The sequence below is a fragment of the Oreochromis aureus genome, linkage group 10 (assembly GCF_013358895.1).
Source record: "Oreochromis aureus strain Israel breed Guangdong linkage group 10, ZZ_aureus, whole genome shotgun sequence".
NCBI lineage: Eukaryota > Metazoa > Chordata > Actinopteri > Cichliformes > Cichlidae > Oreochromis > Oreochromis aureus.
The window spans coordinates 11,308,360-11,323,304 of record NC_052951.1 but is presented as its reverse complement, the minus strand read 5'-3'; the positions used below and the strand labels follow the sequence as shown (position 1 = coordinate 11,323,304).

The 14,945-nt window shown below is 39.0% G+C and overlaps 1 protein-coding gene across 1 annotated transcript in view; it reads right to left on the bottom strand.

Annotated features, from left to right (window-relative positions):
- The window catches only part of abr (ABR activator of RhoGEF and GTPase), a 117,965-nt gene that overhangs the window by 101,306 nt on the left and 1,714 nt on the right, over positions 1-14,945 (bottom strand). The window lies entirely within an intron of this gene.

Sequence of the window (14,945 nt, the reverse complement as noted above, 5' to 3'; positions counted from 1 at the left end):
ATGTGGTTTTAGTGTCAGGGTTACAATTAGGTTATGGTTAGGTTTAGGGTAAGGGTTAGGGTTAGGCATTCATTTTTGATGGTTAGGGTTAGGGTAAGGGGCTAGGGAAAGCATTATGTCAATGGGATGTCCCCACGAGGATAGCAAACCAGACATGTGTGTGTGTGTGTGTGTGTGTGTGTGTGTGTGTGTGTGTGTGTGTGTGTGTGTGTGTGTGTGTGTGTGTGTGTGTGTGTGTGTGTGTGTGTGTGCATCACAGCATGTGCTTTGGCAGGCGAGATCCACCGTCACCTCATTTGTCCTGGATCTCATCCTTAACTCCTCCACCATCCAATTATGTGGAACGACAGTGTCTAGCAGACCCCTGTGACATGTGTCTGTGTGTGTCTGTGTGTGTCTGTGTATACCGTGTTAACCCATTTATGATATGACTTATGATAAGATAGAGCTTCCTTAAATACAATCCTTGGCATGTTTGTGTCAAGGAGACAGGAAGAGAAAGGGACAAAGAGATGTGTGTGTGCGAGGGAAATGCTGTTTATCTGGTGTCTGTCCAATCACAGCTTGATTGAGTAGATTTCCACATTGACCTCAATAGATCAAAGCGAATTCAGCTGGCATAGGATGAATATGCTCTGCCGCTAGCGTGCTCTCTGTTTCACTCTCACACTAACACACACACACATACACACACACGCACGCACAGTAAAAACACATGTGGATTTATGCGGTTTGCAGATCATTAGTGGTTATTTCCCACATATACACAGGGAGCTTATTTTATGTGTGAAACCATCTCGGTGAGGTGACAGCACAACGCTGCACAATAACACAGTTTGCCTGTTTGTTTGTACTCGACAAACCTAATTGTTGCTTAAGTTATGCCGACAAACTGCTAAGCCACCATCGGGTTAGCGGCAACAATGACTAAAAGCACACAAGAACGTGGAAAGAGAGAATAGCAAAGGAATCTAAATTAAGAACTACTGCACTCTAGTGTTTAGTGTCGGTCAACACAAGCTAAGACACCCAAACAAAGACCTTCACTGTGCACACTGGATGGAAATATTGTATGAAAAGATGAGAAAATAGCTGCTTGTGTATTTGTTATTATACTCTGTGTCAGACAAACTACTGAGTCTGTGAGCAGCAGTAATGAGTGGAAAGGAGAACATCCTCAGGAGCTAAAATTTGAGCACAAACCCACTTAAAATCCCATCACTTTAAACCTCTGCTCATAACAGTATCTTGAGATGGCGCTCCTGCAATTTAGTGTTGCCCATAAAACTTGAAGACTCACAGGGGGGACGTTAACAGAAGAACAGACAAAATCAAAACGGGAGAGACTGAAATATCCGTCAGTATCAGTCAAGCTCTTAAAAAGCTGGGACCTACAAGTTTCCGCAACAGTAAAAAGAATATCAGCTGAATGCCAATCTAAGGCTTAGTGCATTGTTTTCTATCATACCTGGATATATGACAGAATTACAGGAGCGCTGCTGCACAAAGCCAGTGCCACAGGACCTGTCAGAAATATGATTGGCTCCTAGTAGTACACCAGGATTAGGCTTCAGAAGGGATGTTGGGATGATTTGATAACTGTTTTCAGCTACATAGCAGAGATTTACCATTTCCAAGTAAGGGGAAAGAATGAATGAATGAATAAATGAACAAAGTACTGCGATTCTGAACTGTGTGTTTCTTGCTTATGTTCTGAAGAGTAAACCTGGTCAACCACTGAAATGTGAGAACAATTCAGTCCCAAACATAACATTATTTTCACATTTTAAATACATAAATAAATACTATTAATACAATTAGTAAAACATATTTGATTTTAATGGTACATAAAACATTCAGAAAGATTCCTGAATTAACTGCATATTGGACAATTTTTAAAACCTACACTTTAAACTTGATGTAAAAGTAAAAGTTAAAAAACAAAACAAAAACAAAAATCATCAATTTTATGATTTGTTTTGCATTATCTGACCAAAAGTGACCTCTTGCATTGGTTTACCATTATGTATGCATTCATAGACTCCTGGCTTTATGTAGACCCTCCTTCATTCATGTTTCTTTCAAACACTAAAGGCAATCTTAAACATTTGATACAACTCAGCATATTATAACCTGCAGACATTGCCCTGATGAGCTCTGCACAGATTCAGCATTACTTTCACTTGAATCATTAAACAAAGCAAAACCATTAAGATCACAACCTTATAAAAGAAACACTACTGCTGTTAAAGATGTCCACATGAGGGTGCTGTAGCCATCTAGTCCACATCCAATGGACCACCTCCCACTGGTGGGAAATCTATCTAGCATTAGGTCTAATCCAGCATACGGAGATATTCAGGTTTTTACCTTCCAGGGAACTTTTTGTAGAACCACTGGTGAACCAGTATTTTTGGAAGCTATGAGCGGTTATCAGTGGTTCACAACCACCTACTGCATTCTGTCAAAGAGAGATTCAAAAATCAAGGAAAAATTCAAAGTGTTAGGTGTCTGCTGCTCCATAAAGCTGCATAAATACAGCTACTGATACTGTGCAGCAGAGCTGAGTGTGCGTGATGTTTGAGCTTCAGAAAGCTTTGTTATCTAGTTTGCACTCCCCCGGAGTCAGGTTAACTGTATCATCAGGATAGAGTACACCCCCACACACACACACACACAGACACATGAGAAGAAACCAAAGAGAGAGTGAAAGCTGCTTTGTAGAACAATAGCAGATCTCTCTCCATTCATCCTGATCAGTTTGTTTTGTTTATTGATAAATGCATGGCCAGAGAACCAGAGAGCCCTGCCACACATTTCTGTACCTTTCTGCTTAAACCGAAAAGAAAAAAAAGAAAACCCGATTATTATTATTATTATTATTATTATCAGCTGAATATACACTGGTATTGAGGTTTTTAGCATTAATGAGGACTCATTACGCTCTTGTTTTGCGTTTCATATGGTGGAGGATTGAAAAAACAGGGATAAGTTTTAAACAGCGAGGTCAACATGTGTGCAAGTAAAACTTGTGAGCCAAAAACTGTGCTCTGCCATGCCTGGCACACAGCTTCACACAGTAAACTGTGATGCTGTAAGCACAGCAGCCCCACCAATATTATATTTCGCTTTTATGAGGGGCAGCCAATCAAAAGATTGCAGGCTTAAAGGCTGGGTGAAGTGAGCTGGGTGAAATGAAGAGCTTATTTCAGACAGCAGATGAACTGAGAGAATGTACAAACATATTGATTTTTTCCAAGAGCAATTCATGCAAAGCTACTTTCAAAATGGGCCTTATTGAGGGTTACTATGCACAAAAACACAAACTGTCCACACAAAGGGAAAGAGTCCAAAAAATACAGATTATATTGTTTCATTAGTTTTTTTGAGTTTTTATTGGTTTTAAAGTCTACTTTAAAATTAACTAATTGATCTAATTTACTTAATTTACTGTTTTTTCACAAGTTTGAATGTGTAGTTTTAGTTAAGTATAATAACTTTGGTATATGTTAACTTACTTGATTTTACGCTTGAATAAATCAATCCCTACTTCCTTTTTGGGGGGGGGGCTTGTTTTTGTTTGCATACAAAAATTCTGTATGCAGAAAACCCCAGTATAATAGGGTGTGTTGTGTGAGAAAAAAAATGCACCAACAAGTGATCGTTATGCATGAGAACACAGCATAACACCATGAAAATTCAACAGCACCAACAGTACGCCAGGTTTAAGTCTTGTCAATATAGAGAAATCAAGGCAAATGCGGAGTAACGAATAAAATTACTTGCAAAAAGAAAAAGAAAAAAAACATAGTCAAGGAAAGTTACACAATTAGCATGGCCTTAAATGAAATCCTCGGAGCAAACAGCGCTGTCAGTGACGTGCTCTCGGTTCCTTTGCCAAGACCTCGCGGCTAAAAGAGCAATTATGACAGAGCCCCAACAGACAGCGTCTGGTTCTTCAAGACTGAACCAACAGCCTGAATAAAGCAGAAGGAGTGATCCTCCTCCAGGTATAATGCTACATCGACTCCTTTAACCACTGACCCGCAGGTTCTCTGTATCTCGGGTTTCCAAATGGGACTTTACACAGCGACACTTTATACCCAACAGAAGCCACTCCTGTGACTTGAAGAGTAATTCCCTCCGCACCCCCTCACGTATCTCTACCACGGACTTTGCATTCCTGGCAAATGTTGTGAACGTTTAGATCAAGTGGTTTCAAAATGCAAAACGCTTCACCTGCTAATTGTCCATCTGTTTCCATCTCCGCTCGGCAAGAAGAGGAAGCGAAAGTGATGACTGTGGAAAATGATGTCCTTGAGAAACTGCAAACTGAGAATCTGGGTAAAGGTGTATTAACACCGCTGCACTTCAGTAAATGCCAATGTTTCTATTAATTTTTGGTGTGCAGCTGAAAACAAACAAAAAAATGCCTTGAGGTCACAGGAGGAAACAAGTGGCCAAGACCGATTGGGGTTGGGGGATGGGAGATGCAAGTTTGGGTCATGAGAACACGTCCTGACAGGTGAGAAGGCTAAAAGCCTCTTTATTATTGAAGTCTATGAAAACACGCATATATTTTCAGGTTTAAACAAGGCTCCCATCTGACACAGTAACACCATCAACACGAGGACTTCACACAGCAGCAGGTTGAATGTAACAGTGTTTTCACAGTTCTATTATTGACAACCTACATATCTGAAATTTGGAAGTGGTTACTGAAAATTATATTCTCATAACATGCTCACTAAACCGTGGTAATGCCCTGCTTTAAAATAAAAGAGGGCAGACCACATATGTCGCTAGTCCATTTACCATTTACCGCTCCATTTGGTTGTGAAACTAAGCTTTCTAAACACGTGGTTATGAGATGTTGCATGCTGAAAAAAGGAACATTGTTTTCTCAGGTTTTGTTCTCCCTTTTAGCCAAAGTCCAAGTCTGCAGACGTCTTCTGCATTTAGCTTCTGTGTGCAACATAGGATTGTGAAAACTTCACCAAAAAAAGGGGGTATCATTTACAAGGTAGAGTAAATCCAAGTCCCTCAATTTCCTGCTTCTGCTGGATTAAAACTTGACAACTTCACAATATAGCCCGCTCACTGCGAATGAGTTCACACGTAAAAATACCCTGATACCACACGGCTGGTGCACAAATTACGCCAAGACTGAAAGAGTGATAAAATCTGACAGTCGCTGTAGTGTCTGTGTGAAATCTCTAATAAACTAACTGATAAATTCAGTTAAATATGTAAAATTGTAAAAACAGCCAAACTGGTGTTCAGTCTAACATACTGGAGCATCACAGCTGACTGTAGTTTGAAGGATGTTGTGTTCTGCACCTGGGAATAAAGTTTAATCAATAAACACTATATAAAATTCTAACTCACATCAGTATTCTTACCTTAATCTTTAAGCACTTATATCTCATAATTCATTTTCCATTTCATGCTAAACGTCACGTTTTTACAAGCAGTGGTGCTCGTGCTGATTAAAAAAATAAAAAACGGAATTAGGGTAATATGGATTTTGCTTCATAGCAAAGTTCAGGTCATTACATTATTATAAGCACATACAGTAGCGTTACACACAGTTGAGCAACAATAAGCTTCTTACTAGTTCACTTCCCCAATATTTTAGCCCTTTATACTGCCTCAAAATCTTTAACATCATCAAGTCAAAAATCTCTAAAAGGTCAAACTATGAAATAAAACCTCATGTAGTGATCCCAGTTAAGGGACATTTTTGACATCATGAAATAAAAAAAGAGGCTTCTATAAACGGATCTGCAAAATTTAGCTTTCATTCAGAACAAATGGAAAGTGAAACATTTCACAGCAATTCTTCCTCGATTTTTGGGTCACTTTGTTCTGTCAAACTACAATTCATCCCACATAATGTCTTGGGGGTTTTTTTTGTTTTTTTTAATTATTATTTACTTGTAGGAACTGAAAGCAGCAGTCTCAACAGATTACATAACATGCACCAGGATTCAGAGAAGTGAACATTAAGTACCAGGCTGACAGCGTTTTAGAAGCATGCAGGGCTCTGTGGGTCCATATGCACTGTGCACCCTGGTGTCTTACCACATTCACACACACCACACTGGGGTCTCCATGGCAGCCATATCTGTCAGCCAATCATAAGTGACCTGCCTCTGAGGGTCTCTGATTTTAGATTTAGAGCAAGTTGGGGTTTTTTTCCACTTTTGTTAATAAAAAGAGTTGCACTGTTTCTATGTCAGCATGCAAACCGCACCTATATTAAGACTGATGAGAGATAGAAATGCATCAACGGTTTGTTTGGTTTGAGGCCCCCCACCCTCTTTCCACACACATGAAGAAACAAATAACATTGACACTTTCCAAAACTAAAATAGAATTTATAATCTGGTTCAGATGATACAAATTCTGTTTAAATGAAAGAGATTAGAGAGAACGATTAACAAATATCTGGTGCTCTGACTCGAACCCTACAAAGTTAAATTATGGGGAAAAACTGACACTGGAAAGCTTGAACCTAGTTTGAATGTAACCTGTCGTTTCTTTACCAATGAAAAACTGCAATATTTTAAACACAACTGGACAATTTTCTTGGAATAACTCTTGAATTGGCAGGATTTTCTCTTCTTATTTAGCATATGTGGCATAAATTTAAAAAAAATAGCTTTTGGACACTAGTTGGAAAGAATAACAAGGAAATGACATTTTAAATATCAAATTATTCTAAGCTGCTTCCATACCACATTCAAGTACACACAAATGGTTCTCTCCATTCAGCTATATGAATCAGTTAACTGACAGGAAAACCACAACTCTCAGGCTCTCCTAGATCGTGCAGGTGCTCATCTTGATTTCAACTGAGAGAAATTCATATCTAGAAGTGAGCCTGCACTTCCTGTCCATGCATTCCCCTGTGTAAAAATCCTGCTGAGTGCAATAATGTGAAATGAAACTCGGTGAGAGAGATAGCATCGTTGTTTGTCTCCGTGTTTGTTTAGAAATGGTTTAAATGAGGGTGAAAGTAAGGAGTAATTCAGCTCAGCCCTGTCCCACAGGAGATGGAAAGAAACCACTTATTACTGACTTGAGAGCACAGGGTTTTTTTTTTTTCCTAGATTACATAAACTTTAGAAAGGTTAGCCTCTTCCTTCTCTTCTTAATGAGGAAATCTTTCTCACATAGTTGTGTCCCTGTAACAAACCCCTGAGAGGGCCACACCTTTCTTTGTTTAAGACGAACAAACAAATCCAGGGAGCAATGTACACCTGCACCCAAAACGGTAAGCAAGTGAAAAATTAGGAAACAAAAGCAAAGATTGGTTCCTGGAGTCATATTATTAGAATAATACACACAATTGTGCTACTAACTTTTTTTTTTTCAAATTACAAATTTAACATACTCTCCAGTTGAAATAATACACCGACCACTAAAGCCCAATCTAATGACCCCCAAATCATCTTGATGTATCAAAGACTACTTTCACTTCTCACAGGTAGTGGTTTTCACCAGGAGGACATTGCATCACAGGGCTTTGGTTCACACAGGGCTTTGTGTCAGGTGACAACAGCTGAGGTGGGTCATTTGAAAGCGGGATTGCACTGAGAAAAATTCTGCTATGTCGAAAAAAAACCAACAAAAAAAGAATACCACAAGTCACCAAGGCCGAGTTAGGTTTAACTAGCACAGAGGGAAAGACGTTACACATGCAGGTTACAAATTTTGGTTTTGCACATGACGGTGCAAACATAGTGGTGGCTTACTTGCAGCATGGCAAGAACTTCAAATAACATAAAAACTTCTTCACCCACAGAAGAGGAAGAGTTCTGCAGCAGATGCTATGGCCCCCACAAATTGCATATAATGTAGCCACGAGCAGAGTCTTGATGTCAAGATTATAGTTTCAGTTTGGTAAGAAATAGACGCTACTGAGACAGACTACATTATCTACAGAACATTTTTACCATTTTATGCATTTAATTAATGGATCGGTAAAACATTAACAGCATCATCCAAAGCATCTTCAGCAGTGCTTAAAACCTGTATGCACTACTACAATCTACTACTACTACTACTAACAATCTTTATAAAGCAGTACTTCACTTTGACTTTTGCCTGCATGCATGCTCTTGTGCACACTCTGTGCTAGATGTACAATGAGCGCCAGGCAGTATTCGGCTTTCTTATTTGCATTGCACGTCCTGACTGTGCATTTCACGTCTCTGCTGTAGAGCTAAGGTCAAGGCTTTCGCAAACAAATACACATTTTCAGGCCCACATCCATCTCACAAGCAGGCAATGATGCTGCAAAACCCACACCTCCTCCACCATCACAGATACATCCTGCCTGCTTCCCCGCGACGCATTCATCACCAAGGTAACACAGGAACAAGTTGAACCATAAATAGGATTTTAGCTTTGAGGACTTTGACATGGATTATTTGAGTGCTTTTACTGTGAAGAGATTTCAGATTTCATGGATATTTAAAAAAAAAAAAAAAAAAATTGTGCCTCAAACCCCCATAAGGGTAGATCATTGAACACAATATACTCAAGATATTTATAGTGAGACCCAATATGCTTTTCCTTGTTATATTCCTTATACATAAGGTTACAATGCAACCTGGGTACTAATAATGTGACAAGTTCAGACTGACTTCAGACTGCCCTAAAACACCCAATTCCAGGCATTTTTTCTACTGCTGAATCTGCATGACATCAAAGGGAGGAGATATTCCCAATTTAGTCATCTCAGACACACAGCTCTGGCCGTGAGCACTGAAGCTCCTCCCACTTGCTGTTTAAACCTTTTGTTTGCAAGTGACGACCAATTAGAAGAGAGCGGAGAAGACAGCAGACAAATGATGGGCTCCATTAACACCCAGTATAGAATAAATAAAGATTACTTTGGACTGGGAATCATGTAAAACTAGTCTAGTAGAATTCAAGACTGAAAATACAGCACATGAAATGAGCAGAACAGTCTTTTTAAACATAGTAGGAATTGTAAGGAATTGTACATTTGAGACCTCAATTGGTCATTTGAGATAATCAATTGCCAACAAAAACAAATACGACTCAGTTTTGGTCTTTTATTTCACAGTTTTACCTTTTAACTCACAACTACAGCAAAGTGAAATAATGCTTATGCGTTCAATGGTTACGTTTATGGAGGCTTTCATACTCGTAATTGATTTAGGTTTAGGTTTGACTGTACCTATCTATCTTAGCTCTGTTGCCTAGGAAATTAGTATGATGGGCCAGCATGTGGAGAGAGATTACACTGATTTAAGGTTACTTTTGTTTTTCTCAGGACTGGCCACCACAGTGTCAAATTTCTACTTTGCAGTAAGTCGGTGCACTAGCTCGAGCTGTTAAACTGTCATATAGGTGTGAGCACCCACAGCATATGCTGAAGCTTCAGAGGCTATGAACTGGAAATCACAGTTTTAAGAGAAAAGCGAAAGGTTCGAATGACGCCACCGAAAATGGAAACAACATGACAAGCTCATAGTTCCCATGCTGCACATACTACTTGGGACAGGTCTGGACAAGTACCGCTTATCTGGAGTAAGAAAAGGCAACTCAAAGGAAAACTAGAAATGTGGGTGCTGTATTCAACAGTTATTTCCTAATGGAGGGACAAAAACATGCTTATTCCACGGCTTCTTTTCCTACTTAGTGATAAAACAGGTGAAATTTCTATTAAAAATATTATAGAATTTTCTTTATTGTGCCTTTTTTTTTTTTTTTGCTGCAGTTAGACATGAAAAGCCACATTAGCAGCATGACACGGCAAGCCTGCCTGGTTGGTGGGGAAACTGTTTATTCATTACATCACAGCAGTTAACCGTCAAAGAATAGTAGTATAAGAAACCCGCCAGATTTTTGGAGAAACTAAAGTTCAACTCTGATGAGCAAATCTAAAGACTGTAAGGTCAGTGGACATGCCAATTTGAATTTTGGAGTACCTACAAAATTATCAGAGTACGTCTTTTCCAGACGTTTTCCAGAAGGTTTTCATCCCAACAATAGACCTGCACCTCTTTTTGTCCATGTTTCCCTGAGAATCTCTGCGAAATTGGTTTTAAGAAAGAGCAGCTATAGATAATTTTGATATATTTGAACACCATCACTCGGAGGGAAAGGACAGCAGTTACTGCTTCACTTAACAGGAATAACTTCTAACCAGTGTTTCGTCTCTGACATCAGCTTGCTGAACTTCTTACGTGGAAAATTCCTTTAGTTAAAAGTTGTTGCTAGACTTTCTCAGAGCTTCCTGTTTCAAATGTCCCTACAGCATTTCAGTGCGATTCACTGCTTCTGTCTGTCATGCAAGTCAACTTTATGGAATCTCAGTTTCTGACTTTACCCTTATGCACTTTGACAGCAAGAGTTGCGATAAAATTTTAGGGTTATTTTTGAATTTGCCTTTGGACTGAACTTACCCAGGTTGGCCGTAAGCAGCCATCTGAAACCTACTTGAAGTTTATTTCCCTTAATTTGAAGAGTTTATTTCCTTTATCCGTGTGTCCTGGTTGATGAAGAGCACTTAAAACCTTGGCACAGTGACAGTACACCCTTCAAAATATCAAAGAAATCACCAAACAAAACATCAGCCTCATTTACACCATCGTTTCCTTTTGTGGCATTATTTTTGATACGTTGGCTCCAAACATACAATATTTCACCGAAACATAAGGGCAAGGAAATCCTCTACTTATTTAACTTGCCAAAGTCACTACTTAATAAAATCGCTGGCAAAGCTTGCTAATTAGAGAGGCAATAAACTGACGTTATTGAAATTGGAGAACAGATACACAGGCTCTATAATCCAATGAATACATAAATAATTTATGCTTTTCTGCCTTTTTTTCTCCTCAAATTACACAGACTTTATCATATGGAGTCTTGAGTATTGGAGATGCTCCTCCTGACCATCTCTGAGGAGGTTCTAATAACTGGAACTTCTGATAATATTAAAATCCAATAATATTGATTATTATGGGTTTGAAAGTTCGGCTAATGTTGGGATGAACGTTTTCCATGTGGCTGATCTGTTTTTTTCCCCCATTTATTTAAACTATTAATATGATTGTATGTCAGTGTCATGTGTGATTTGTTATTCTTTATCGATACTGTCCAAATACTTCAAAAAACCAAGAGTTTCCCATCGCTTTCATAACTGCAAAACATTTTCTTATTGTACATTTTGATATGGCATTCACTCAAAACACTGAAATACCATAACGCCATGTCTTATCACTCAGCTTTTAGAGTTACTGTCTATATAATAATTATTCACTTTAAGAATTTTTTAAACTACTATTATAAAAAATTTCCTATGTCTAAGAGTTAAAGAACTTCACATTTAAATACCTGACATCTTAAAAAAAAGAAACAGTTACACATCTGAATGTTTTCTTTCCTGAGCTGCCAGATGCTTAACAAAGATATGTGTTATAGACAACAGAAACAGGAAATAGCCCTCTCAGAGGGCTCCTCCTTCTGGCAATGTGACTAGAGAATTATGAACTCAATTAACAAGCAGGTCGTTCAGCTTTCCTGCGAGATATAAAAACATATTTTCCTATGGAGATCAAAGTGGTTATAGGCTAAAAATAATCTTTTTTCCTTTGGTATGCCTGCGCTCAGTAAAGATATTTCTGAATTACAGTGCTTTAAATAGCTGGGAGAGCTAAAAACTGGACTGTGTTCATCACTTCTAGCAGTAGTATACTGTATGTTGGCATGTGCAGACTGGACTGAAGAAAATTAAATACCTGTGATGCCTATATTGAATTCAAAGATCTATTTTATGAATTTTTAAAAAATCTAATAAAAAACAACAACAATGCTTAAATGAAACACTGTCACAATAAGAATGGATTCCTTTCAGGTTTCAGACCAACGCTGCTGCGAATCAGAGGTGAATCAGGAAGAATACTGAAAAACCATAGCGTTGGACAAAGACTCACATGACCTGATGGATGACCTCTTCCTAGGAAATGCACACTACACAAAGGCATCAATATGAGCAACACCCCTGGCATTCGCCAACAGCTTGTGCGAATGTGCAAGTGGGAGTAAGGGGGGACTTCATCCCATAATGCTGAGTGACCAGGAGGGCAGATGACTGTTGTTGTTTAGATTATAAAAGGTGACCTTAAGCCCCCCTACATCCTCCCACAGGTTCACACACCCTCCCCATTGTTTTAGCCACAATTAAAGTCTTTCCACTGATTATCCCAGTTGTCAGAACAAAACATCAATATCCTGTTGGATAGCAAAGATGGAATAGATTAAGAGGCTTACAGTAAGTGGTTTTCCTTACTGACCCACAGGTTTATGGGAAAATGCATCCCCTGACCTGTTGCAATGGAAGAGCAAACAGCGTGTCATGGTGAAAAGCTCAGCAGGTGTTTTCTGCTCTTTTTCTCAAGACCATCAATTCCTGTAGTTCAGGCACCAAACTGCCTCTTAAGGCAAAAGACCCTGTTTAACAACGTCCAACACATTCGTGTTTCTTTGACACAAAACAGCTCTTAAAAGAAAATTTTCCATTTTTGCTTAAATGCATTTCAACACCAAATGAAGCAAAGCGTAGTGCCACAGCGTCGGTATTCATACAACAATGCCTGCTTGTTACTTCTCCATTTTTGGCTTCTGACCCAAACTGTAAAAACTGCCACTTTTCCAAATCCCTGCACATCAGCCAAACCAGTCAGTAACCACCAAATCAATGAGCAGAGCCATAACAATGAAACTGTGAGCTTACAATTAGTGTCAAGCGTTCCATAATCCTTTCATATTTAAAAGAACAGAACAGACTAGGGAACTGGGGATGTGTCACAGTCTATTAAAAAAAAAAAAAGCCTTCCTCAATCTATTCTCATGTTTAAGTTACTCATTCACTCCTGACTCATGACAAGCAGACCATCTCCGTCAGTATTGCCACACTTCTTAAAACAACGCCACAGCAAGACATGACTCCAGTTTCCTGGATTAGTATTTAAATTATTACTTAAGCTCAGAGTCTTTGCTTCCAAGTAAATTATTTTCTTTCAGTCCTGCCCTACAGTTTACGAGGGAATTTCTGACCACTGTGAGCGCCTCTGATGAAAGGACGCCTTAAAGAAAATGTTCTGCGTTGCTTTTTGTTGACAGTCGGACGAGTGGTCCGATGGCGTGTGTTGTAAATATGGAAGTAGACATAAAGGATGTTTGTCTAGTCCAGCACACAGACAGGAAATATGAGGAGACACATGCAAGGAACTGCAAGCACCTCTGCAGTTCGATATTTAGCACCTCTCACACCTCAGATACAAAGTGTCATGGCCGAGTGTTCTCCACAACCCTTTCTTCTTTCAGAAAGCATCTGTGCCTTGTCCCTTTTGTCTTTTATTCATATTTTGTCTCCCTTCTCTCTTTCCCACTTCATTCTGCTTTCCTGTTTGGAGTTTGTAGAAACCACTGCCCAGCCCTTACCAGAAATTATACTGAGGCCTGTAAGAGTCAAACTCAGACACAGGAAGAGACAATGTGCCACAAATGTCTTAAGGACTTGTGGCAGTGACATAACCATTGGTGAGATAAATTAGCTCAGTGCCAAGTTAAACAAATCTTAACTTTGAGGTTCGACCTTTAAGTGACTAACAACACCACTGAAGAAAAATCTTGACTAACTGCAAACCACCTTGTAGCCTAAAGCTCATCACTGACGTTTCTAGAAATAAAGACACAGCCCTAGCTAAAATAAGATAAGCTGACATTATATACGTTTACCAGAACCATGCATTGCAGCAGTGAAATGCAAAACATGCACAGCCACCTCTATGCTGCTTTGCTGGTTACTCATGCAACTTGTGAGGTCTTTCAACTCCTGCGTCAAACAGCACTTGCATGACATCAGAACAGGACTTTAAGTCCGTTTACAATAAATCCACTGACTAACATCCCAACAAGCTCAATATGACTCATATCATAAAAGAAGCCAGAGTGTTCAGTGCATCTGGTTGTATCTATATTTACCACCAACTAAACTGAAGCTCCTTCAAGGGTGATGTGACACTATAGACCTCTTACAGACCACTGATATAGAAAGGGAACATTTTGTCTTCAAGGTCAATATAGACGATGCAGAGTACGTCACACAAGTGAAGATGGTTTCATTTAACCGGTAACCCTCTAATCTACATAATTTAAAGGCCAATGGTATGCTCGAGTGGGGCTTTGCAAAGGAAATCCTGTCTTTATCTTTACACCTACTGCTTACCTTATCCTGCAGTAGGTCTGTCATAACAGGTGGTAGTTCTCCTAATGTCTGATATCTACAACACCACTTAGAGCATTTAGTCTATTATGGATCTGTTCCTCAGCCACACTTATGCAGGGTTTTATTTGTTTCATGAAATCCACTCCATCCAGCGGAGTCAGGTAGTCATACGTTGATAAACATTTTCTTCTTGATCAAGTAAAAAAAAAATTAATAAAGTAAAAGTACTGATCTGTTATGCAGATCTCTATTACTTGCAGGTAAATTCAGCTTAATCTTAACTAGGGTTTGGAGTTACATGCAAGACAATTAGTGGAATACAAGTTATGGCAAGTTCTTAATTTTCACTTGTGTGAGAACATTGAAGAGCAGTAAGTTATTGTTGGTGATTGTGTTGCTTCATTGACCTTTGGGGTTGGGGGGTTATATTGGTAAATGAAACAACGTGAGCAACTAAGTTGTAAACATAAGTCAGAACACAGAAAAACATATTTCCAACAGAGGTTTGTGACATTTGATCTAAAGACCATACCCTTTGCTTTTTAAAAGAATGGCATTTCCTTGACACGCCCCATTCAGGATGCAAAAATAAGCTACTGGAGACTACAGCAGAGAAACAGGTGTTTGCACTGTGCATTTGTCCAGGACAATACTACAAATATTTTGTAACAGC